Raw genomic sequence first — 24,740 nt, 5'->3', positions numbered from 1 at the left:
GTGTGTGTTTCTCAAGTGTGCACATTGAGAGGTGGGATTACTATGCTTACTTCTGCTTGTAAACTCCAGGGATAGGAAATTCACTTGTCCCTGAAGAAGCACCTGTCCTCCCCTCCTCTTCCCTACCCCCATTGTCTGAGTGAGCTGAGAGCCTTGAACTCCGTAGTCGTGGATCGATGCTTTCTGTGGCACAAGTCTAGTCTGTTTTCTCTTCAGATTTGATAGTCATTTCCATTCTGGCAGCTCCTACTGAGGGGAGGGAGTGAAGAACAGTAGATTCATGAGAAACCAAGAATATAGCTCTAGGTAGGTCAGATCTCAACAGGAAAACTAATAAAGGCTGTACCGAATTATAATGACCGTAGTTAGTCCCTCTGCCAGTTTTCCATTCCTCCCCAGCCCCTGCATACTGAGGATGACCCAGAATTGCAGAATCTCACCTATACTTTTAGGGGTGCAGGAGAATTTAAAGCCATTCTTTGCAGCCACTGAATTTTAAATATGGAGGTGAGGCTTTCTGTGGGGAGTCTTCCTGACCTTGGGTAAGTACTTTACTATTGAAGCACCTGTTTCAAATTACCGGTTAGAGGGTGTGATGATCTCTGCTCTACTTAGCTATTGAGGTTGTTGAAGAGATGAAACGAGATCATAAAGGTGAAATCTTAGGTGCAGGCTTAAGGGACGACTATGGCATAGCATTTAAGATGTGTGCTCCGTTGGCCGGGCGCGGTGGCTCAAGCCTGTAATCCCAGCACTTTGGGAGGCCGAGACGGGCGGATCACGAGGTCAGGAGATCGAGACCATCCTGGCTGACACGGTGAAACCCCGTCTCTACTAAAAAATACGAAAACTTAGCCGGGCGAGGTGGCGGGCGCCTGTAGTCCCAGCTACTCGGGAGGCTGAGGCAGGAGAATGGCGTAAACCCGGGAGGTGGAGCTTGCAGTGAGCTGAGATCCGGCCACTGCACTCCAGCCTGGGTGACAGAGCGAGACTCCGTCTCAAAAAAAAAAAAAAAGATGTGTGCTCCGGAAGCAGAAGGGTTCATTTCAAACTCTCTTGAGGCTAAACTATGTGAACTTAGGGCAATTTGAGCTCTGGGCAGAAGGGAGCACTCTTGCACTGTCTCTAGATTGTCTTCACCAGTTGGGAGGAGGGGATGCATTTTTGTCTCTATTGTCCAGTATAGTCCTTGGGTCACTGTGGGGATAGTGAGTTACCTTGTATCCATTAGCTGGGACTGGCCATTTCATGATTCCCCAAAATGCAAAGCATCCTGGTCCAGTTGACTTTGCCAGTTTTTTTTTTTTTCCCCAGGGCAGATAGGAACTGACCACAATGGCTCAAGTGGCAAATGAAGAGTCCAGCACAAACAGCCATCATATGGTGCAAATAGCAGGAGAGACCCCATTGCCACCTGATTTCTGCATGATCTATTTGTGGTGGCATGAGGCACTGCAGGAGAGGTACCCTGCTGCCTTCCAGCAGTAATGAAAGAGATTATGTGGACTATGGGTTCTAGGAAATAAACTTTGAAGACTCCAGCTGGCTCAGCAATAATATAGGTGGTTCTAACGACACTGCTTAGTTGTGGGAAACCATCACTGAAGAAATAGGCCCATTTAGTATCATCTCCCATCTTGTCATGAATATCAGAAGCCTGGAAGACAGGGATAAAATAAAAATGGGTGAAACGTGTTTGGCATCTGGAGTTTCTGGAAAGTGCAGCCAAGTCTCTCCGTTATGCTTTGTGTTGGTTCTGGGCTGATTGAAGGTATCAACGTTGTACCTCTTTCTTGCTACTGCTTTAAACTTTTTATTTTGACATAATTTCAGACTTTTAAAAACATTGACAGAATAGTACAAGGAGTTTCCCTCATGTTAATAATTTACCAACTTTACTAAATTTAATATATATGTACCATCTATTATATATGCCATGTATTTTTAAATGATACCATGTATTTTCATATAATGCCATATTTTTTTCGGACTTATTTGAAAGTTACAGACATAATGTTCTTTATCCCTAAAGACTTCCATGTGTACTTTCTGAAAATGCATTTTGTTACATAAGCACTATTGTTAATCATCAAAACTAGGAAATTAACATTAATACAAAGCTATTACCTCATCTATAGACCTCACTTGAATTTCACCAGTTGTTCCAGTTTTATGCCATATGGTAAAAGAAAACACTGGATCACACATTGAATTTATTCATGTCTCATCTTTTTAAATCTGGAACAGTTTTCTGTCTTTTATGGCAATGACATTTTAGAAAAGTACAGGTGAGATTTTTGCAAAATGTTTCTTAATCTGAGATTCTCCAGTATCTCCTCATGATTAGATTCAGGTCATGCATTTTCAGCTGGAATATCATTGAAGTGAAGTTGTGTCCTTTTTCATTCATTATATCAGGAGGCACACGATGTCAATTTCACTCATTATTAGTGACGTTGACTTTATTTGATTAAGATGGTGTCTGCCAGTTACAGTAAATGCTGCGGTAAAGGCATTTTCCAAACTTTCGCTTTGTAATTAATAAGTATCTTGTTAAGAGGTGCTTTAATATGTGAACATTCTGTTACTTCTCATACTTTAAGCCACTGGTTTTATCGTCATTGATGATTCTTATCCTGAATTGATTACTGTTTTGAAGGTTGCCAAATTGTTGTTTTCTATTTCCATCATCCTTTCCACATTAGTTAGTTAGCTTTTTGCTGTAAGGAGGAGATTTCCCTACTTCCACATTTATTTACTTAAAGGACCTGTCCACAATGGTTCAAATCCTTGAGCGCGTGTAATATGAGATTGTGATCAGGTGCTAACATTGTGCTTTGTCATTTATAAAGATTGCTAACATCAATTTTTCTCATTTGTTCTTCACAGCCAGACTATGTGGAAGTAAGTGGGGTTCTTCTATTACAAATGAGGAACCTGAGGCTCAAGAAAGTCCCTTCAATCATCACTTGTGTTACACTGCATAATCAGGATTTGACTTTGTGAGCTCCCCGAGAGCAGAGCAGGTACGTTAGTTACATTTAGATCTTCTAAACACCCAACCCAGCAGGTGCTCAATACTGAAACAATGAATGAATGAATAAAAGGGTAGGAAAGCATTCTGATCTTCTAAATCATTTTCTTACCTTCTTGTTCATTCATGGAACTCTTCCCCTGTTATGACGAAGCCTAATGTTGGAACTTCCCTTGGGAAAGGCAGAAAACAATGATGCAATAAGAGAAAGAGCTTTGCTGAGGAGGGTGAGGACGGGCAAGTAACAGAATAGCCTGGATCTTTGCATGTCTGAGAGGGGGATAGTGGCATTTACCAAGTGGAAAGGGCACAGAGAGTGGCAGGTATGTCCAGGTCCTAAAGAGTGGTTGTTCTGGCTGGGCATGGTGGTGGGCACCTGTAATCCCAGCTACTTGGGAGGCTGAGGCAGAAGAATTGCTTGAACCTGGGAGGTGGAGGTTGCAGTGAGCCGAGATTGTGCTGCTGCACTCCAGCCTGGGTAACTGTGAAATTCTGTCTCAAAGAAAGAAAAAAAAAAGGGGGGAGGAAGGGGGAGAGAGAGAGAGAGAGAGAGAGAGAGTGAGAGAGTATTTTTAACAATCCCAGTAAGGGAGAGTGGCAGCCAAACAGTCCAGTGCTTAAGTGCCATTAACCAGGCTGGACAGGAGGTTTTTACCAGCTTCCAGTGGAACTCATCTGGAACCTGGTGCGGTGGTTTTATGGTTTCCATCTGAACTCTTGAGAAGAAGCTTAGGGCCCCTAACTCTGTTTGCTTTTTCAAGCCTTTAGTCCCCAGTGCAGTTTACTGTGGGACACTGAGTGAACAAGAACAAAAGTTATATTAAAAATAATTCTAAAACATAACCAAGAGCCTGGCCCCAGAGTATTATGGAGGCTTGGCCACCAGGTTATGTTAGGAGGAGGGACTGGCCTATGCAAATTTAATTCCTGTGAGATTTTTATTTTTAGGTTCATACATTTCTGGGGGTGACTGGTCTTTGACTGACGATTCTATTATTTCCCTTCATTTAGGCCTCAGTTTTCTACCTTTTGTATAAAAGGATATTAGATCAGGCGAGGGCTTGACAACTTTAGAGCTACAATAAGTGAAATGGGCCAGAAATAAGTAATAGTGAATGGCAGGAGTTGGGGTGATATGGTGACCACCTGTCCAGTCCACAGGGACAGCTGCATTTAGCTCCAGCTATGCTGGAATGCAGATGTGGTATTGACAGATATTCATATTTTTAAAGAGAAGCAAGAAATACAATTCTGTGCATGTGAGATATCCTGATTTATTATAAATATTGGCAGCTACATAATTTTTTTTTAATGCTATACAGTTTAAACAAAACATATCTGCCAACTGGATTTGAATCTGTGTTGAAAGGTTGAACAGATTGACATGAAGACTGACCAATCTCTAAATGACTGTTTTGCTCTAAAATTCAAAGGTCGATGGTTCTGATCAGGCTTATTTCCATGCATTTCTGTTATCTAACCTCATCTTCTTGCTATGATTTGTTGGAATTTGGGGGCGGGAGGGACACTCACCGTGACGGTGTTTATCGTCTGGTTCAATATGTCCTTTACCCCTTGGTTTCATGCCTTCAGATCAACAAACTTCTCTCTACCAGAGACTGGTGGCCGTGCTCAAAATGAACTGATAGCTTTCAAAGAATTCGCCTAACTTACTATATCACTGAAGTCATAGCGCACTTACTGTGTCATTATTTTTAAAAAGAGATTGCATTCCATAAAGCAGTATGGGTGGCCAGCACAGGGAGCTGGAGCATGAGCTAATGGCACCAGGGCCTGGTATAGCCAGTTAGCTCTGCTATATTTGGAGGGTGTAGATTGTACTTAGCTGGCAGTCTTTGGAATCTGCCTCTCTGGTCACAAGGAAGATTGAGGAAGGGAGTGACTTAAGGTAAAGCCATTCCTTCTGCAGGAAAAGAAATTCAAAGTTGCTTTCACAGCTCTCAGTGGGTCAGTTGAATGATTTACATCATGTTCTTAAACACATAGGCTGTCACTCTTCTGGCCCACCCCCACCCCAGCCATGAGGATAGGTGGGTCTGTAGGTTATTTAACTTGACCCAGAAGCCTAAAGGGACCTCCAGTACAGACAGCTGTTAATGATATTTGATGACCCTTTCTGTGTTTGCTCTCACCCAGAGTGAGCACGAGGGTGAATGTGCTGGTTCTGTTACACTTCTCAGAACAATGATAGCTGCCATTTTATTTACTCTAAGAGCACAAAGTCCTTAATCATTTGCAAAGTGCCACTGGATCTGACACCTGCCCCCCAACCAATCATATACATCATCTCTTACTTTTTTCTTCCTTGCTCACTGTACTCCTCCCACCCTGACAACAACTCTGGAAACACTCCTGCCTTAGGCCTTTGCTATTCCTTCATATAGTCACGTAACTCACACCCTCATCTCCTTCAAGTCTTTGCTCAAATGTCGTCTTTTCAAGGAGTCTTACCTTGTGCTCTGTTAAAAATTTCAATCCACGTCTTTGCCCTCCCAACCACCTATCCCTCTGTCCCTGCTCTCCTTTTCTTGATTTCATTCACCAACTTCTAACCTACAGTGTAAATTACTTATGTATTGTGGTTTACTCTGCATCCCTCCACTAGGATATGAATCTATCAGGGTAGAGTTCATTTCCTTTACTGATGTATTTCAAATACAAAGAAGAATGGACACTCAATAAAGGTTCATGGAATAAATTGATGGATCCCATTTTCCTGCTCTTACTTGTGCACTGGGGCATTGTGACGAAGGAGGCAGCAATACTAAAATACAACCAAGAGATTCCTGCTCTGCTTCTTAGGGGTGGGCAGTTCTCAGGGCTGAGCCCATTCACCTTTTGATGGAAAACCACCATAAAGGAAGGAGATTATGTAACCCTGAAGCTTTTCCTAATCAGTTGTGCTCTGGAAGGGTGAGGCAACCTGACTGGTCAGAAGAGTGTCTCCTACCTACATTTCTCCAGCTTCCTGTTCCAGGAATGATTAGCCGCAGAAGTCAGAGAAAAACCAACGGAAAAACAAGTTTCCTCCAATCTCCCTCTGCACCTTGAGCATTGAGGTTTATGAAGATTACGGTAAAGCTTATCCAAGAGAACTGTGACCACTGCCATGCCACGGCTCCTTCCCCTGGCTGGTAGTGATGCAAGGGCCAAGGCTGAAAGGAGGGCACTGGGGTATCCGGAGTGGGGGACCTCAAAAAATGCATCTTGAAAAAAATATGAGCTGTTCTGAAAGATCCAGCCTAGCAGCTTCCTGAAAATGAACCACATTTTGTTGGTTTCCCATCCCCTAACTCTCCTTCTCCTTTCCAACTCTCATCCTCTACTCTCCGCAACCCCCACTAGAAAGAAATAATTGTCTCATTTCCAGACAGGGTTCTGCTGTAAGGATGTAGTCTTGGGGGCCAGGATTTGAAGGCAGCCCATGTATTTGGAATCATGTCCCCACTGAGTTTCCATGTACCACAGCTGCCTGGGACATCAGACAGCTGTGTTTAGGGCTGCCCACTGGGGTAGAGGCTGTGGCAGGATTTCAGATGGGAGGAAAATGGTGCTCATGTTGTGACTTAGGTGCTGGCAATAGCTGATGCTTTCATATGCATGCTAGTTGGCTCCTGTGCAGAACTTGTTCAGGACCGAGCAATTTGTAAGCGAGAATTCACCAGTTAAAAAGCAGAAGAGATGATTTCCTGACTTTACTGTCTTTTCTTTTTATATTTAAATTTTCAGCCAGTTCTTGAGTTTAATCAGGAGAGTTGAATCTGCAGATCCCCAGCGTGGAAAAGCAGTTCTGTAATCTCAAAATTTTCCATGTATTGATCTTAATTTTCTAATGTTTTTATTATTAGTTACAGTCCTTTTATTTAATCTTAGCTTTTTAATAAATAATATTGCTCCCCACATTGTAATCTTTTAAACATACATGGTATTTGAGATATTGAATTAGATTTATATTTAATTCAGTATGTTTAATATTAGTATTACTATTATAGTTACTATAAATATAAAATATTAAATACAAGATATTTAATATTGGGTGGACACAGCACCTTTCTTTTAAGAAAGTAAAAAAAACACCTTTCTCCTCTTTAATAGTCCAATAAAACCATATCAGGTGTTTACTTAGGGGAAATGTCTTGAATAAGAATATTAAAAAATGGGTTAAATATTAAATAGTCCCAGAGACTAAAGAGTAGATTTGGCAAGATTTTGGGATGCTACACAAATTTGTTTATAAGTAAACGTGTTATTGAATACATTTTTTATGAAACAAAGTCAGAAAAGTACACAAATCATAAAAGTACTACCTGATGAATTTTCAAAAGGAAACACATCCCAGTATCTAGCACCTTGATCCCGAAAAAGCAGTTACTAAAGCTCCAGATGTTCCCCCATGCTTCTCTCCCATCACTACATCTCCCAAAGGATGGAAACACCGCCTTGACTTCTAATTTTCGCTTGTTCTTGAACTTTATATAAGTGGAATCATAGAACATATACTATTTTGTGTCTGGCTTATTTTGCTCAACATTATGTTAGTAATATTAGCCTTTTGATTGTGTGTAGCAATGATTTGTCCACCCTCCTTACTGTAAATTATTTCATTACCTGAGTATGCAACATCTTGTTTACTTAGTCTACTATTGATATTTGTTTCCAATTTTTCACAATGATAATTAAGGACATTCCCCTTTATGCCCTTAGGACAATTATACTCATTCCTGTTTGGCATATCATTTGGTATACAGTTTGATATATATCTAAGAGTGGAAATCCTGTATCAGAGGGTACATGTGTGTTCCATTTGGGGAGACACTGCCAATAGGTTTTCTAAAGTTGTATCAATATACTGTCCTGCTAGCAGAGCAGGAATGTTCTGATGGTTCCGTATCCTCATTAATGCTAGGTAGCACTGGTGGTATTTCAATTTTAGATTTTCTAGTGGGCATGTAGTGGTATCACACTGTAGTTTTAATTTACATTATCTTGCTGACTAATGAGTTTGAACACCTTTTTTCTGTGCCCACCCATTGCATATCGATTTTTGTGGAGTACTTGTGTAACATATCTTCTTCTTCTTCTTTTTTTTTTTATTATACTTTAAGTTCTGGGATACATGTGCAGAATGTGCAGGTTTGCTACATAAGTATACAAGTGTCATGGTGGTTTGCTGCACCCATCAACCTGTCATCTACATTAGGTATTTCTCCTAATGCTATCCCTCCCCTAACTCCCCACCCCACAACAGGCCCCGGTGTGTGATGTTCCCCTCCCTATGTCCATGTGTTCTCATTGTTTAACTCCCACTTATAAGTGAGAACATGCGGTGTTTGGTTTTCTGTTCCTGTGTTAGTTTGCTGAGAATGATGGTTTCCAGCTTCATCCATGTCCCTGCAAAGGACATGAACTCATCCTTTTTTATGGCTGCATAGTACTCCAGGGTATAAATGTGCCACATTTTCTTTATTCAGTCTGTCATTGATGGGCATTTGGGTTGGTTCCAAGTCTTTGCTATTGTGAATAGTGCTGTAATAAACATACATGTACACGTGTCTTTATAGGAGAATGATTTATAATCCTTTAGGTATATACCCAGTAATGGAATTGCTGGGTCAAATGGTATTTCTGCTTCTAGATCCTTGAGGAATCTCCACACTGTCTTCTACAATGATTGAACTAATTTATACTCCCACAAACAGTGTAAAAGTGTTTCTATTTCTCCACATCCTCTCCAGCATCTGTTGTTTCCTGACTTTTTAATGATCACCATTCTAACTGGCGTGAGATGGTATCTCATTGTGGTTTTGATTTGCATTTCTCTAATGATCAGTGATAATGAGCTTCTTTTCATATGTTTGTTGGTCACATAAATGTCTTATTTTGAGAGGTGTCTATTCACATCCTTTGCCCACTTTTTGATGGGGTTGCTTGTTTTTTTTTTTTCCTTGTAAATAAGTTCCTTATAGATTCTGGATATTAGCCTTTTGTCAGATGGATAGATTGCAAAATTTTTCTCCCATTCTGTAGGTTGCCTGTTCACTCTGATGATAGTTTCTTTTGCTGTGCAGAAGCTCTTTAGTTTAATTGGATCCCATTTGTCAATTTTGGCTTTTGTTGCCATTGCTTTTGGTGTTTTAGTTATGTAGTCTTTGCCCATGCCTATGTCCTGACGGGTATTGCCTAGGTTTTCTTCTAGGGTTTCTATAGTTTTAGGTCTGACATTTAAGTCTTTAATCCATCTTGAGTTAATTTTTGTGTAAAGTGTAAGGAAGGGGTCCAGTTTTAGTTTTCTGCATATGGCTTGCCAGTTTTCCCAACAACATTTATTAATAGAGAACCCTTTCCCCATTGCTCGTTTTTGTCAGGTTTGTCAAAGATCAGATGGTTGTAGATGTCTGGCATAATTTCTGAGGCTTCTGTTCTGTTCCATTGGTCTATATATCTGTTTTGGTAGCAGTACCATGCTGTTTCAGTTACTGTGGCCTTGTAGTATAGTTTGAAGTCAGGTAGCATGATGCCTCCAGCTTGTTCTTTTTGCTTAGGATTGTCTTGGCTATATGGGCTCTTTTTTTGGTTCTATATGAAGTTTAAAGTAGTTTTTTCTAATTCTGTGAAGAAAGACAATGGTAGCTTGATGGGGATAGCACTGAATCTATAAATTACTTTGGGAAGTATGGCCATTTTCATAATATTGATTCTTCCTATCCATGAGCATGGAATGTTTTTCCACTTGTTTGTGTCCTCTCTTATTTCCTTGAGCAGTGGTTTCTAGTTCTCCTTGAAGAGGTCCTTCACATCCCTTGTAAATTATAGTCCTAGATAGTTTATTCTCTTTGTAGCAATTGTGAATGGGAGTTCAGTCATGATTTGGCTCTCTGTCTATTATTGCTTGTTTTCTTTTCTTATCACTGAGGTAGTTATTTATATAATCTGAAGTTTAGACATTCGTCAGATACATGAATTGCAAACATCTCCCACACAGTGGCTCACCTTCATGCTCTTCATGGTTTCTTTTGATACAAGTATTTTAAATTGTAATCTGTCATTCTTTTTCTATATGGGTAGTTTTTTGCAGGTATGTTCTGTTTCAGAAATTTTTGTCTACTTAAAGTATCAAGATATTTTTCTAGGCTTTCTTGTAGGAGCTCTACTATGTTTTGCTATTTTCATCTAGATTTATGGTACATTGGGAATTTTTGTATCTATTATAAAATAGAGAGTCAGGATTTTCATGGCACCATTTACTAAAAAGACCATTCATTCTCTATTGAACTAGTGTTGCCTTTGTTATGTACTGAGTAATCACATATATATCTGTTTCTGTATATTACTTTTAGTTTTATTGGTTTGTTTATTTTTACACTGACTTAATTAACTGTAACTCTATAATCAATCTTGATATCTGATAATGTAAGTCCTCTAAGTATTCTTTTTAATTGTTTTGGTTCTTCCCAGCCCTTTTTATGTTCTATAAATTTTAGAATCAGCTAATTAATGTTCACTAACAAATTAATTATAATTAAATCAGTATATTCTCCTGGTCTCTAATATATCTTTACTTATTTTTCCATCAGTTTCAGTCAGAGGTGTATTAAAATTTTCGAGTATGGTTGCAATTTTGTCTATGTCTTTTAATAGTTGCATCAATTTTCAACTTATATATTCTGAAACTATGATATATAACTTCTTTGATATGATATATATGATATTTTAGATGATATATAGTTTATATATATTAGAAAATGCATGCACATTTACAATGATTATATTTTCCTGGTAGATTAATTTTTTTTAATCATTATACAGTATCTCTCATCTCTAAAATGGATTATTGCCTAAAAGAATACTTAGTTTAATACTAGTATATCTACAACATCTATCCTCTAGTTATTATCCATGGTGAATTTTTTTTTTCTCAATTCGTTTCTGGATTTCAATACTTTTCCTCCTCTGTGCTTCAATGTGGGTATTTTCTACTGATATACCATTGGGTATATGAGTTTTATGAGCTGTATTGAATCTATTGTATTATTTGTTACAATGTTAGTTACAATTTGTTTTTAGTTCTGGGATCTCCATTTGATTCTTTCTTACAGGTTTCAGTTCTCTGATAATGTTCTGCATCCTGCAAGAATGTTCTGTAATGTCACCTTTGCTCTTGAATGCTTTAACACAATTTTTAAAAGGTCTGTGTCTATTAAATTCAATAAATGGATCATCTTTGTATTCATTCCTATTGCCAGATTCTTTTTTCCCCCTCAGTTCTGTTTCTTATTCTTCCTAGTAATTATTGAATGAATGCTGGACATTTTGTGCAACAAAATGTATAGGTTCCTATTGCATGTTGAGATTGGCTTCTCCTTTTCCCTGAATAACTTGTCAAAGTTAATAATGGACTTGGGGATGTGGAATCACTGCAGGAAGATGACACCTCAATCAATACTGGAGATTAGAGAGGTACATTTATGTTACTCCCACACATTTCACCTTTTGTCCATCTTCACTGCTTGCTTATCTGGATTGGACCTTAACTATATCTCATCTGGATTCCTGGCTGATATTTCATACTTCCAACCTCTCAATTTATTGCAATTTTGCCATAGCCATTTAGATTAAGATTGGCAAAATTCCCTTCTGGTTGCATCACTACTTATGTTCAAAGCCTCCAATGACTTAATGCAGAGAACTAAGATCCCACAAAAAAAGAAACACCATATTTTCCTTCCCAATGAATCTTCATGTGTAACAATGGAGAAATAAAGAAAAAAATATTAGAAACTGGGCAAAGTCCTAACATCCAGCTTTATTTTTTCCATACAATAATGAATGGAACTCCACCCTTGTATAATGCTTTCTGATTAAACAATATATTTTTATAAATAATAAAAATATATTTATAAATAATAAAAATATATTGTGTTTATAAACAATATAAAAATTCATATCAAGAATTTTGAGGCAAAGTTTCATTTAACATTTTATTATAAGCATTAATTTTTAATAATAAATAAACATTTTCTATTAAAATATAGAAATACTTTATAATCTCCTCTAATTGTGCAGATCATCTAGAATTTATAATTGTTTCATGTTAACATGTAATATTTCAATTTAAAAATCTCCCCTTCCCCAAGTAAATGGCAGAGTCACACCACAGGAAGAAAATGTAATTCAAGGTAACTTTTTTCTTTTAATAAAAACATCCTTCTCTCTTCACCTTTGTGAGTATAAATTTGATGTTATATGTAAATGTGCCTTGTAAACTCTACAGTGCTATAAAAATGAAAGCTATTTTACTTAATAATTAACATTAATGCTAATAAAATATTGTCCCCTATTAAAATGCAAATGCTCTTGGAAGACTGAGACATTAAACCAATTATGCATGACTTGGTGAGAAATATTTCATCAGCAACTTTCCCATGCAATAAATGAAGTGGTGTGATGGAGTAAACGAGAAAATGTGTGTGTATGTGTGTGTGTGTGTGTATGTGTGTGACTGGGAGAAAAGCAAGGACACAAAAGTCAGGCCCAAACGCTTCTTTGAGGCAGAATTGGATTAAAACCTGGGTGATAGGGTCATAGGTTATCATAACCTAATAAGCTTGTTTCGGTGACATTATTAAGAAGTTATAACTCATTTCCTGCCTCTGTCACTTCAGTAATATCCTTTGAGGGCTCCATTTCCTAGGCAATACCCTGAGAAGGTTGGAATGAGGGTCTCCAACTCTGATAGTCTACGACACACTGGTTCAAGGGTCCTTGAGAAGGCAGAGGGTGGCAGTGTCTCATGTCTCCTTCAAGCTTTGTTTGTCATGAATCCAACCCAACCCATGTCCCATATGAGAATTAGACCTTGCAAGAGATAGAGATGACCTTAGGAATGAACTAGTCTTACATTCTCATTTTACAGAGAAGGAGATTAAGAGGCAAGAAGAGCAAGTGTCTGGCAATGAAGGCCACACAGTGAGTTGGTGGCAGAACCAGAATTGCAACTCCCTTCTCCATGTTCCTCCTGCTGGTTTGTGGGCTACTTATTGCACAATCAGTGGGATTTTAGGTATAAAAACATTAATAAAGGAGGCAGAAATGGAAGCTTCTGGTGCGAAGAAGCCTCATCTTCTTTATAATTAGTTCCCTCCCTTCTTTGCTTTCTTCTTGTCTTTATTCCCTTCTTTCCGACTGCCCCTGCTTCTGTGGTTTTCCTTCTTTTCTTGTGCACTTGAGATATCGCAAGTGATGAGCAAAACAGGTGTGACCTCTTCCTTCACTGGGCTTAGAGTCACATAAGAGACAGAGCAAGTAAAATATTACACTACAGTGCTACTGGCCCATAATCAGGCAACTGCAGAGACTTAGGGGGTTATCTACTATAGTCTTGGGGTGGCTGGATAGACTTCCCAAGGAAGGTGATGCCAAAGCTGAGGTCAGAAATTATGAGGATCAGTTATGTAAGTTAAAGGGTGAGGGGAAAGGGAGCCCAATGAGAGGGAGAGAGGAAAAAAAAGGGAAAGTGAGAGAGAGACAGAGACAGAGACAGAGAGAGAGAGAATATATGAGAGAGTGAGGAAGAGAAAATGGGAGAGGGAGAGAAAACATATAATTAAGTATATCTGGAGCACACCATATTAAAGGAGGGAGTGGCAGAAAACATGAGGTGGGAATCAAATCACTCTGGGCTTTTTGGCCAGGTAAGGAGTTTGGTTTATAGTCTAAAAGAAGTGGTGAACCATGTACAACATATTGTTTTGGAGTATATGTGCACTGTGGAATGAGTTAATCTGGCTCATTAACACATGCATTGCCTCACATAGTTATCATTTTTGTGGTAAGAATACTTTATATTCACTCTCTTAGCATTCGCTGTTCAAAGAATGCAATATATTGTTAACTACGGTCATCATGTTGTACAATAGATCCCCTGAATTTATTCCTCCTATGTAACTGAACTTCAGTATTCTTTAACCAATATCTTCCTACCACCCCCATCAATCAACCCAGCCCATGGTAACCACCATTCCATTGTCATCTACTTCTATGTGATTTTTTTTTTTTTGAGATGAGTGAGCTCATGTAGTCTTTGTCTTCCTGTGCCTGGCTAATTTCACTTAACTTAACGTCCTCCAGGCTCATCCATGTTGTACATGGTAAAGACCTAACATTTTATCTGTCAAAAAAGGCATACATTGCTACCAGCTTTAAAAAAGGTAGAGATAGTGAACCAGTGGTGAGTTTTAAGAAAAGGCATTGCAGAGATACTTAAGGGAAATCAGAGTGATCCTAATGCAGAACTTTTGAGTTTTAATATTGGGATAAAATTTTCATTTCTGGGGGGTCAAAGTTTAATATTCCCTCCTTACTTCAAAAAATAAGAATGAAGAAGTCCTAGATAGGTTCTGAAGTTCAAATGCAATAATGTACATAAAGCTTCTTGCTTAGTGCCTGTTACATAAAAGACTGTCAATAAAAGTCATCTGTGAGAATGAGTATGGTGAAACAACTTGGGCTGTTTCCACCTCCAAGCTCATTCTGTTGCCAACATGTGATATCTCACTGGGCCATTTAGTTTTAGGGGAATTCTTTCTTTTCTTTTGCTTGCCAATGTTTTAATCTTCACATTTTTCTTCCTACCCCTGCTTCCCTCTTTCCTCCAACTGACGCCTTCATATGAATTCCAGGTAAACCCTGAGAGTTTCATACTCCAAATCTTCTGTGGAAGCTGACCTTCCTCTGGTAGATTACTTAGCTGTCCAGGAATACCTTGATTTAGGGATTAGCCAATGTAGTCACCAGACAGGCCTTTAGCATTATTTCCCCTGAAAGCCTGCACAGGGGTGAGCAGCCTGATGTGGAACCTCTAGACATGTTTTTGGTTCATGTAGCTTCTACAAGTGCGTTGTAAATTTCCACTAGAATTTTAGGAAAAACAAAACTGTGGAAAGAGAGGTTGATAGATATTTGAGAGATGTTGAAGAGAAGTGATATTTCTGGTGCAAATTTATATGGGTTTTAGCTATTTTCAGCTGTATTTGCAGCTCCCTATAGTATTTATTTGCTTTGTGGTTTTTAATTGACTGATCACTGTGACCCTTTTTTTGGACTTGTGGCCACAGATTATTTTGAGTGTTGGCAGCTCTTTTGGAGAGGATTGCATTAGAAAGACAGACACAACACTCAAACCCTTAGGTCCTGGGTACAGCGGAGTGAAAGGTAGGAAGCAAGGAGAAGGGAAAGGAATGAACAGTTCTGTGTATTTATGATGGTGCAGATGTTGATACATTTTACATATATTAGCTCATTTTATCATCACAGTGATCTGAGAACGTAGATATATTTCTCCATTCATTACAGATGAGAACACTGAGGCTCAGGTTAAGAGACAGTCTAAATTTACAGAGATAGGAAGAAATAGAAACGGAATTTGACCTGATACTTGTTTAGAGTAGAAATCCACGTCCTTTCCCATTGTTAGTTTGGGAAAAGCCATTTGGACACTAGAGAAGATTTCTGTACCAAGTAGTGGGGTTCAACTAATAATTATTTACATTTGTTGATGGGGGAGGGAGTTAATATTCTATTGTCATTTTTTAATTCTCCCCATTGAATTAGACTAAAAAGTCACTGGGACTTTCCGGGCCTCAGTTTTCTTTCTTTTTTCTTTTCTTTTCCTTTTTTTTTTTTTGAGTTGGAGTCTTGCTCTGTCGCCCAGGCTGGAGTGCAGTGACACAATCTCGGCTCACTGCAGCCTCCGCCTCCTGAGTTCAAGCAATTCTCCTGCCCCAGCCTCCTGAGTAGCTGGGATTACAGGCGCCCACCACTACACCCGGCTAATTTTTGTATTTTTAGTAGAGACGGGGTCTCACCATGTTGACCAGGCTTGTCTTGAGCTCCTGACCTCAGGTGATCTGCCTGCCTCAGCCTCCCAAAGTGCTGGGATTACAGGCGTGAGCAACCGCTCCCGGCCTGCATCTCAGTTTTCTGACTCATGAGAAGAAATGACTAGATAAAGTCAGTGATTTCTAAACTGTGATATGTGGAATGGCAGGTCACCTTCCAAGGCAGAGGGTACTGGAAAAATAGATGTACACATGGAGATGTTAGGGGTAGGTGGGCTTACAGGTCACCATAGCAGCAAGAGTTTCTCTACTTTCATCTCCTTTATATTTTATTCTGAATAATTTTGAAGAAAACATTTCATGGCTATTAAAAAAGTGTTCACCCTTTACCTTTGTTGTGACCCACAGTCAGGTCAACATATCTGAACTGACAAGCTTTAGATCTCAAAGCCCAGAAGACTCTGAGGGGCTCAAACAATGCAAACACGTGACTGCCAATGGGCCCCTTTATGTGAACAGAGAGTGAAGGGAAGCTGTGAGGAGGCAGAGAGGACAGGAGAGAGTTAGGGAGTTGTTTACTGGCTGTCGGTCAATTTGCTGATAATCCATTGTCAAAAGGCAATTCACAAAAACAAAAATTCCCTGAAAACCTATTCAGTGAAAATAATTTTGCCAAAGGAATCAATTGTCTGAATTCCCTGAAAACTATCAAACAATTTGTAGGCCAGATCTGGGACAGTTTGCTACTACTATTTCCTAGCATTGGCAGATGAGTTTTGCTTAAGGACTATGGCAGAGGCAAGGGTGGAGAGATACAGGGATGAGGCAGAGCATAAGTCTGCAAAAATAACAAAGTCAATAAAAAGAAAGTCTAATCTTTAGGATAGAAAATGTTGACTATTTCAAGTGTTCAAAGTCAAATGTAAAACACAAGAGAAATTGACTTCAAATTAGCTGGATTAACAAATCCATATATAAAGTGTGCAGAGACATAGATTTTTTAACTTCTTGGTTATTATGAATAATACTGCTGTGAACATTTATGTATATGAGTTTTTTGTTTTTGTAGACATATGCTTTCATTTCTTTTGGACAGAAATCTAGAAGTGGAATTGCTAGGTTACATGGTAAGTCAATGTCTACCTTTTAAGAAACTGTCAAACTATTTTCCAACATGGTTGTACCATTTTACATTTTCACCAGCAATGAATGAGGGTTCCAAGTTTTTCACATCCTTGCCAACTCTAATTATCTGACTTTTAGATTTAACCATCCTCTTGAGTGTGAAGTGAGGTCTTGCTGCTTTGATTCACGTTTCCTAATGACTAATAATGTTGAGCATCTTTTCGTGTGCTTACTGATCATTTGGAAAAATGCCTATCTAAATTCTTTACCCATTTTAAAACTGTGTTCTAAAATATGTACTATTGAGTTGTAAGAATTTTTAAAATATATTCTAGATACAAATCCCTTATCAGATAAATGATTTGCAAATACGTTCTTCCAAGCTGTGAGTTCTCTCTTGATGGTGTCTTTTGAAGCAACAAAAATATTAATTTTGATTGAATCTAATTCATCCACTTTTTTTCTTTTATTGCTTGTTTTGTGTGTTGTATCTAAGAAATATGCCTAACCTCAAGTCATGAAGACTTTTCTCTTGTGTTTTCTTCCAAGTGTTTTATAGTTTTGAGCACCTACATGTAGGCCTTTAGTCAATTTTGAGGATATTTTTGTGTATGGTATGAAGTAGGTGTCCTAATTAATCATTTTGCATGTGAATGTTCAACTGTTCCAGAATTATCTGGTGAAAAATAAACTTCTTTCCCATTTAGTTTTCTTGACACCTTTGTTGAAAGTCTGTTGTCTGTAAGGGTTTATCCATTGATCTATGTATCTATGCTTATACCAGCACCACATTTTCTTGATTAGTTTAGCTTTATAGGAAATATTCAAATTGAGACGTGTAAGTCCTCTAATTTTGTTTTTATTTTTGAAAATTGGCTATTCTGACTCCCTGGCATTTCCATGTGAATTTTAAGATAAGTTTGTCAATTTCTGCCAAAAGCCCAGCTGGGAATTTGATAGGGATTTCATTGAATCTATAGATCTATTTGGGTAGAATCGTCATCTCGACACTATCAGGTCTTCAATACATGGACATGGGACATGTTTTCATATATTTAGATATTCTTTCTTTCAAGAATGTTTTGTGATTTTAAGTGTAGAAGTCTTGTTCATCATTTGTTAAAATATTTTCCATTTTATTCTTTTGATGTCATTGTGAACTGAATTTTTTCTTAATTTCATTTTCAGATTGTTCATTGCTTATACAAATACAATTGATTTTTGTGAAATTATCTTCTATCATGTGACCTTGCTAAACTTATTATTTCTAGTATTTTTAATGGATCCTTTGGATTTTCTAGATTCAAATCCTGTTGTCTTCTTCCTTGCTAGCTTGGGTGCTCATTACTTTATATGCTTGCCTGATTTCACTGGCTAGATTCTGTAATACAATGTTGAATAGAAGTGCCGAAGCAGATATCCTTGCTTTATTCTGAATCTTATGGGGGAAAGCATATAGTCTTTTATCATTAAGTATGGTGTTAGCTGTAAATTTTTTGTAGATGCCCTTTATCGTGATGAGAAATTTTCCTTCTATTCCAAGTTTTGAAATCATGAATGCACGCTGGATTTTGTTGAATGTGTTTCCTGTGTCTATTGAGATGATTATGTATTTTTTTGATTTTTGATGTCAAAACCACATTACATTCCTGTGACAAATCTCACTTTGCCAAGGTGTTTAATCCTTTTTATATGGCTTGCGAATATTTTGTTGAGAATTTCTTCGTTGCTTCTTGGCTAATCTTTTTCCATTTAGTTATTTCCTCTCTGCTTTTAATAATATTCTCATGAGAAAGTAGCTGAAGATCAAAATAGTGAAGATTCACTGGAGTTGACCATGTTGGAAGGGAATTTTCTATATCAGGTGGAGGTGAAAGTGAGACTGTATCATAATTTTTCATAACCCACTTCTCTCAACCACCTTGAAATCCTGGATTTCTAGGCAGTATCTAAGCAGCGTATACAGTCAGAATGGTTAAGAAATTATTTAGGTGACCTTTGCCAAAGATGAATAAAAAAGATTAAGCAAGAGGATTTTTCTTTTCCACAAACTTTTGTTACTTTTTCTTCTTTGACTTACTGCAAGCGAGATACTGTGCTAAGTGCTTTATATGTGTTATCCAGTGGTATACTTACCTTCATGTTGAAACACATGGAGTTCAAATAACTTGTCCAAGATTACCCAATCTACAATAGCAAGGCAAAGATTCAACATTACCTGATGCTAAATCATAAGCTCTTATCCATTTTGTCAAGGAACTTCTTCTTCTCCTTCCCTTCTTTACTTCTTTCCTGTATCTTCTCTCTCTCCCTTATGTGATTCACATTTAACGAGCCTTTGCTATACTGGTAAAAATTAGTATTATTATTTAACATTTATTAAACACTTTTGATGGACCAGAAAATATGCTTTTTCATTAATGATTATTATCTTGTTTAATTCTTACAAGTATCTTTGAGGTATGTGCTTTCATTGGTCTCATTTCACAGTTGGGAAAACTGATGTCAAGAGTTTACATAAACTTTTCCAAGGTCACAGAGCTAGTAAATTATGGAATCTGAAGATCAGAACTGAATCCAAGTAATCCTTTAATGGTATATGCTATGGTTATGAAGAAAATATGACAAATGCACTAAACTTAAACTGGGAACATGTTTTAAAATGCTATTAAAGAGAATGAAGAAAATAAGCATAGTGTGTAGAACCTGCTTGGAACAATTAACTTCTCTCGGAGAAGCAGTAGAAGGCTCACTAAGAATGATAGGTATTCATGATGTTAAAATAAAAGCAGGGGTTTGCTGATACGTGGCAGGGACAAGGAAAGGTCAAGCATTTCAGGTGAGAGGAACCTCATGGACAAAGACAAAGAAATGTGAAAATGGCCATCAGCTTCAAAGACTGGTGAGAAGTTCAGAGAAAAGCAGTGCACAGTGGTGTGGGGAAACAGTGAGCAAGGATGTCCTAGATGCTGGGACCTGGGGCCAGGTTGTGAAGGGCCAAAGCCAAGGTTTCAGCACCAGGGCACCCTTCTGAGTACAGGAATGACATGATCAACTTTGATTTGCAGGATCATCCCAAGATGGTGGCCAGGAGATCAGGGTAGCAGGGTCTGACAGCAGCAAGAAAGATCAACAGGTGCAGGGTGAATCTAGTTTGTTACTTTGACTACACCATGTGAATCTGGGGCAATGGATTCTTTCTATTTCGGGGGATATGATGAAATGAACTGTGTATAGGATTTAGAGGTGGGCCCAATTGTGTTCTGTCCCTGGGTTAATATGATTTCTCTCTGAAGGTGGCTTTCAGGAACAGACATAAAAGTAGCTGGTTCTTAAGGGGATGCTCAGTATAAAGCAGCTACATGGCATTATTGTCAAACACTTTCATATGCACCTGGATTAAAAATACATGAAATATGTTTATGCCTGTGTGTGTGTTTGTTTTGAATGCTTTATTGAGCTATAATTTCCTAACAAAATTTACTCATTGTAATTGTTCGATTTAATTAATTTGGTAAATTTCTAGAGTTGGTACTCTACATACTCATCATACTGTAGTCCAGGTTTAGAACATTCCCATCACCCCCCAAAACTTCCTTGTGCTCATTTGCTGTTAATTCCTGCTCCTACTCCCAGTCATAAGCAAACTTAGTTTGCTTTCTGTCTCTACAAATTTGCCTTTTACAGATGTTTTGTATAAGTGAAATACTTAGTCTTTCTAGAGAATTTCATGTAAATAATATATGTAGTCTTCTGCGTGTGGCTTAGCTTAGTATTTTTGAGCTCATCTGTGTTGTAGTATTAACTGGTATTTGTTGCTTTTAATTGCTGAGTAGTGTTCCTATATATGGATATGCCACATTTTGTATATGTACTCATCAGTTGATGACCTTTAGATGTACAGTTTTGCATAACATTGTTGTGCATTTCTAGGTCATGACTCACTAGAATTTTTATATCAACTGAGATTTCTTATTCTTTGATTAAATATTTTGAAAGAAGCAAATAAACATGTGGCAAAGACCATATGAGGACTATAGAATATTCTATGCTATATCTAGCAGTCTCTATCTATCATCTATCTATCCACCCATCTATCTATTATTACTGTTTATGTTAGCATTCTAGAGTAAATGATTCAATTTCAACTGTAGTTCTCAAATTCCTGAAATAAAATTCTTTTTGTTATTTAATAATGATTAGAACAATTTAATTTCATTCATTCTACTATAGCTGGTAACCAGGATAGCATCTTGTTCACCTTAAGAATATTTTTAGCAATGAGGCTGGAAACCAGCAACATATTTGATGGATGTTAAGTTGGAAATGAAATACACTAGAATTCTTTTATTTGTCATGCTCAGGCTAATAATATTTTGATTATAATAAGAAGCTTGTTACCATTCAATTACCCTCAGGTGTTATGTCCCAGGGTCAGTGAAGTCAGTAGCCTTTACTTGGCTTGGTGAAAGATCTTTCTCCTGGGCTCACCCTCATCACACTGTCCTGAATCTCCTGTTCAAGAACAGGAACCCTGTCTGTCTTATTTATCAGGTCTTTATCTCCCAGAGGGCTAATTTCTAACTTTTATTAACTAAACTATAGTGCAGTCCCTACCATAATAGTTGCTCAATAATAAGGTTTGCTGTATAAATGGATATGTGCTAGGCAGACTGTTTAGAATTTGGAGGTCTCTTTGGGCAAGTGGCAGCTATTTTGAATGTATCGCAGATGGGTTGACATGAAATGACCACTTCCTGGCCCCATTTATAATTTCCACTTCTGTGGTAAGTTGTTGGGAAGAAACGCCATGTGAGTCCCTTCATTTGCCCTGGGGAGTTCAGTGGGAAGCAGCCACTTCTCACCCACCAACTTTCTGTGGTTGGAGAATCTAGATCCCTAAATAGCCTCGCCTTTGTGTGCAGAGTTCTAAACATGGCATCCTTTCCTCCTTCAGATCAAAAACTTTGCCTTCATGTCCAGTTCATGTGATGCTTGGCCTCTCAAGAAGGACCTGAAAAAGAAGCCAGATATAAAGACAGTAATGGCGATAGTCTCCTCGCTTGTCTGCATTCTCCCCATTCCTTGAATCCCCACAGCTGCCAGGCCATTCTTCACAATGAAGCCAGAGTAATCTTTCCAAAGCCTAGGTCCTATCATGCTATACCTTGCTTGAAACTCCATCCATGGCTTCTCTTTATTCCAAAGCCTAAACTGGCCAATGTAGCAAAATAGCCCCTTCCTAATGTGACTCCTTCCCAATTCTCCCTTTATTTCCCAGAGGGCCCTCTAGGAACTAGGTTCCCCTAGTCCCTTTCCCTGCACCTTTGCATCATGTATACTCAGCAATACTGACTGACTACAGAGAGTGAGAGAACAATGAACACTCCGAGCAATGTCGACCTGGGCAGCTGGTCCACTCTTCGTGCCATAGGCCCCTAGGAAGCCAGAGAGGACAGCTATGACTCTTGTTCTTCCCCTTCATTGGTGTCAGTCCCCACATGCCCCCCAGAGTGGGAGCGTCTCAGAACGTGCTGTCTTTGAAACCACATCATCTCCAATTATTAACTACTTCATATTTCTCAAATAGTGATCTGATCACAACTCTACGGAGAAACAGGCTGTGATGGGCTTACTGAGAGACAGTGTATTGGGCCACAAGAAAGCTCCTTCAAAGGGACTTTTTAAGGACACATTTTACTCTTTGCAATGTTCAGTTTTGTGCTGACTCTGGGTGTCTTAAGTGGATAATAGTCTCCTCCAATATAGGTGCAGTTCCTCAAGCTTTTTCAGGCCCTCATCATGTCCCTCCATCTGACAAGTCCCCCTGTATTCATGTCGTGGCTGATTTTGTTCATCTTCGAGCCTCAGCCCAAACTGCCTCTCCCTGGAAGCTTTCTCGAATCCTCCCCAGACTGCACTTAATTATTTACTCTTTTGTGTGAACAGCACAGCCTTCTATGCTTGAAACAAGATTCTTATTAGGAGTGGTAAAGGGTTGACTTCATAATTCTAATATTCCTTTTATCTTTACTGCTTGATGTGAAACAGAACTTTCTGTCATAAGTGGGTCTATTTGCCCTGGAATATAGTTTCTACTGAAAAGGCAAAATAAACACTTAACTACTTCTTTTTAATTACCAATTTGGAAAGGGAGAAATTGTTTTTAAGAATCATTACAAATGGTGACAAATGAGGTTTTGTTTCTGGCTTTCTCTTTTTTGAGTCATTATGGACTCATGGCTCTAGTATATTCAGTATATTTTAATGTGCTATAATCACTACTCTTTTTAGTGTTTCAATCATCACAATTTGGGTCAGCAAGAGCTCCTTCCACCTGGTTCTTGTGTTCTTTTGATATGCCCGATTACTCTTTGAAAGCTTCTTTGCTTTTGAACATAACAATATGTTCTACACGTATTTTGTACCTTCCTTAATTCAGTCCTGAAAGCAGCCAGTTCTACAAGAACTCTTGATTTTACAAAGCAGAATCTGGTGCCAGGTGTGATTACTGATACTGGATGACACGGCTGCTAGGCCATTTCAATGAACTAAGATAGAAAATATGTAATTAATAAAACAAAAACTTCATTTAACTGTCATCACTTCAATTTTAACATTAGCTTTATGCTTAATTTTTGATTTCATGATTGACTTTTGTTTACTTAGAACATCATTAATAGACTTCCTCATTTGCTTTCTTGAATAATACAAAGAGAATAGTTTCAAAATAACAATATGAATGTGAACATAAAATAGTCAGGTTTAGTTTAAAATTTGATGTGTTCTTTTGTCCATGAAATGTATCCCACTAAGAACGTACAAAGTGCTGTGTTCTCAAACATCTTGGGGAAAAAGTAATTGTTTCTCTGTGTGATAATATTTCTAAATTGATATATGGTTATATTTATTTGTCTTGGTTTATTTTTAATTTTAGAAATATTTTTAAAAATTAGCTTTACTTTTAATGAATAATGAACCCACATTATTCAAAGAGTATGATGGTATAGAAAGGTATAGGCAAGGAAGTTTTATTTCCATCTCTTTCCCCATATATTCCCAATGCATTTCCTATAAGGTAACTACTTTTATTAGTTTCTTGTTTGTATTTTTCTATGTTTTTCATCTTCCTGTTTTTGCAGATATATGAAACATATAAAGGTTCATATTTTCTTCCCTCACACAAAAGGTAGCATATTATAACTCTTCTACACTGTCCTGTTTTCACTTTGCAATACACTCAGGTGAACTTTCCATTTTACTACGTAGATATTGTCCTCATTCTTTTGAATAGCTGCATGTTACTCCGTTGTGTGAGCGTGTCACAGTTTAACTCTTCCCCACTGCTGAACACTTCAGTTGTTTTTAATGTTTTGATTTACAAATAATGCTATAATTAATGACCTTAAGCATTTGTCATTTCATGCTTTTGCAAATGTTTCTGTAGGGTAGAATTAATGGGTCAAAGAGAAAGTCAATTGTAACTTTGCTAAACCTGTAAGCATTTTATTTCTATGCAGTATTGGCTACCTTAAAAAGATTCAAAGTGAAGGAATAAATTTATTTTAAAAAGATATTTTAAAAATAAATACAAAGCAGTCATGTAGGATCAACAAGTCTAGAGATGTCATTGTATAACATGAGGACTATAGTAACAAAGTTGTATTACTGATGATATTTGCTAAATAATTAGATTTTAGCCGCTCTTGTCGCAAGAAAGTAAT

The 24,740-nt window shown here is 37.9% G+C and overlaps 1 long non-coding RNA gene across 4 annotated transcripts in view; it reads left to right on the top strand.

Moving 5' to 3' along the window:
- Positions 1-24,740, top strand: part of LOC103887133 — a 177,710-nt gene that overhangs the window by 97,715 nt on the left and 55,255 nt on the right. For all 4 annotated transcript variants that reach the window (XR_002524015.2, XR_002524014.2, XR_002524013.2 and 1 more), the window contains exon 4: positions 2,890-3,026. This is a non-coding gene — a long non-coding RNA (uncharacterized LOC103887133). The remainder of the gene's footprint in view (positions 1-2,889; positions 3,027-24,740) is intronic.

The sequence above is a fragment of the Papio anubis genome, chromosome 8 (assembly GCF_008728515.1).
Source record: "Papio anubis isolate 15944 chromosome 8, Panubis1.0, whole genome shotgun sequence".
In the NCBI taxonomy this organism is placed as follows: Eukaryota; Metazoa; Chordata; class Mammalia; order Primates; family Cercopithecidae; genus Papio; species Papio anubis.
This window is presented reverse-complemented; position numbering and strand designations above follow the sequence as displayed.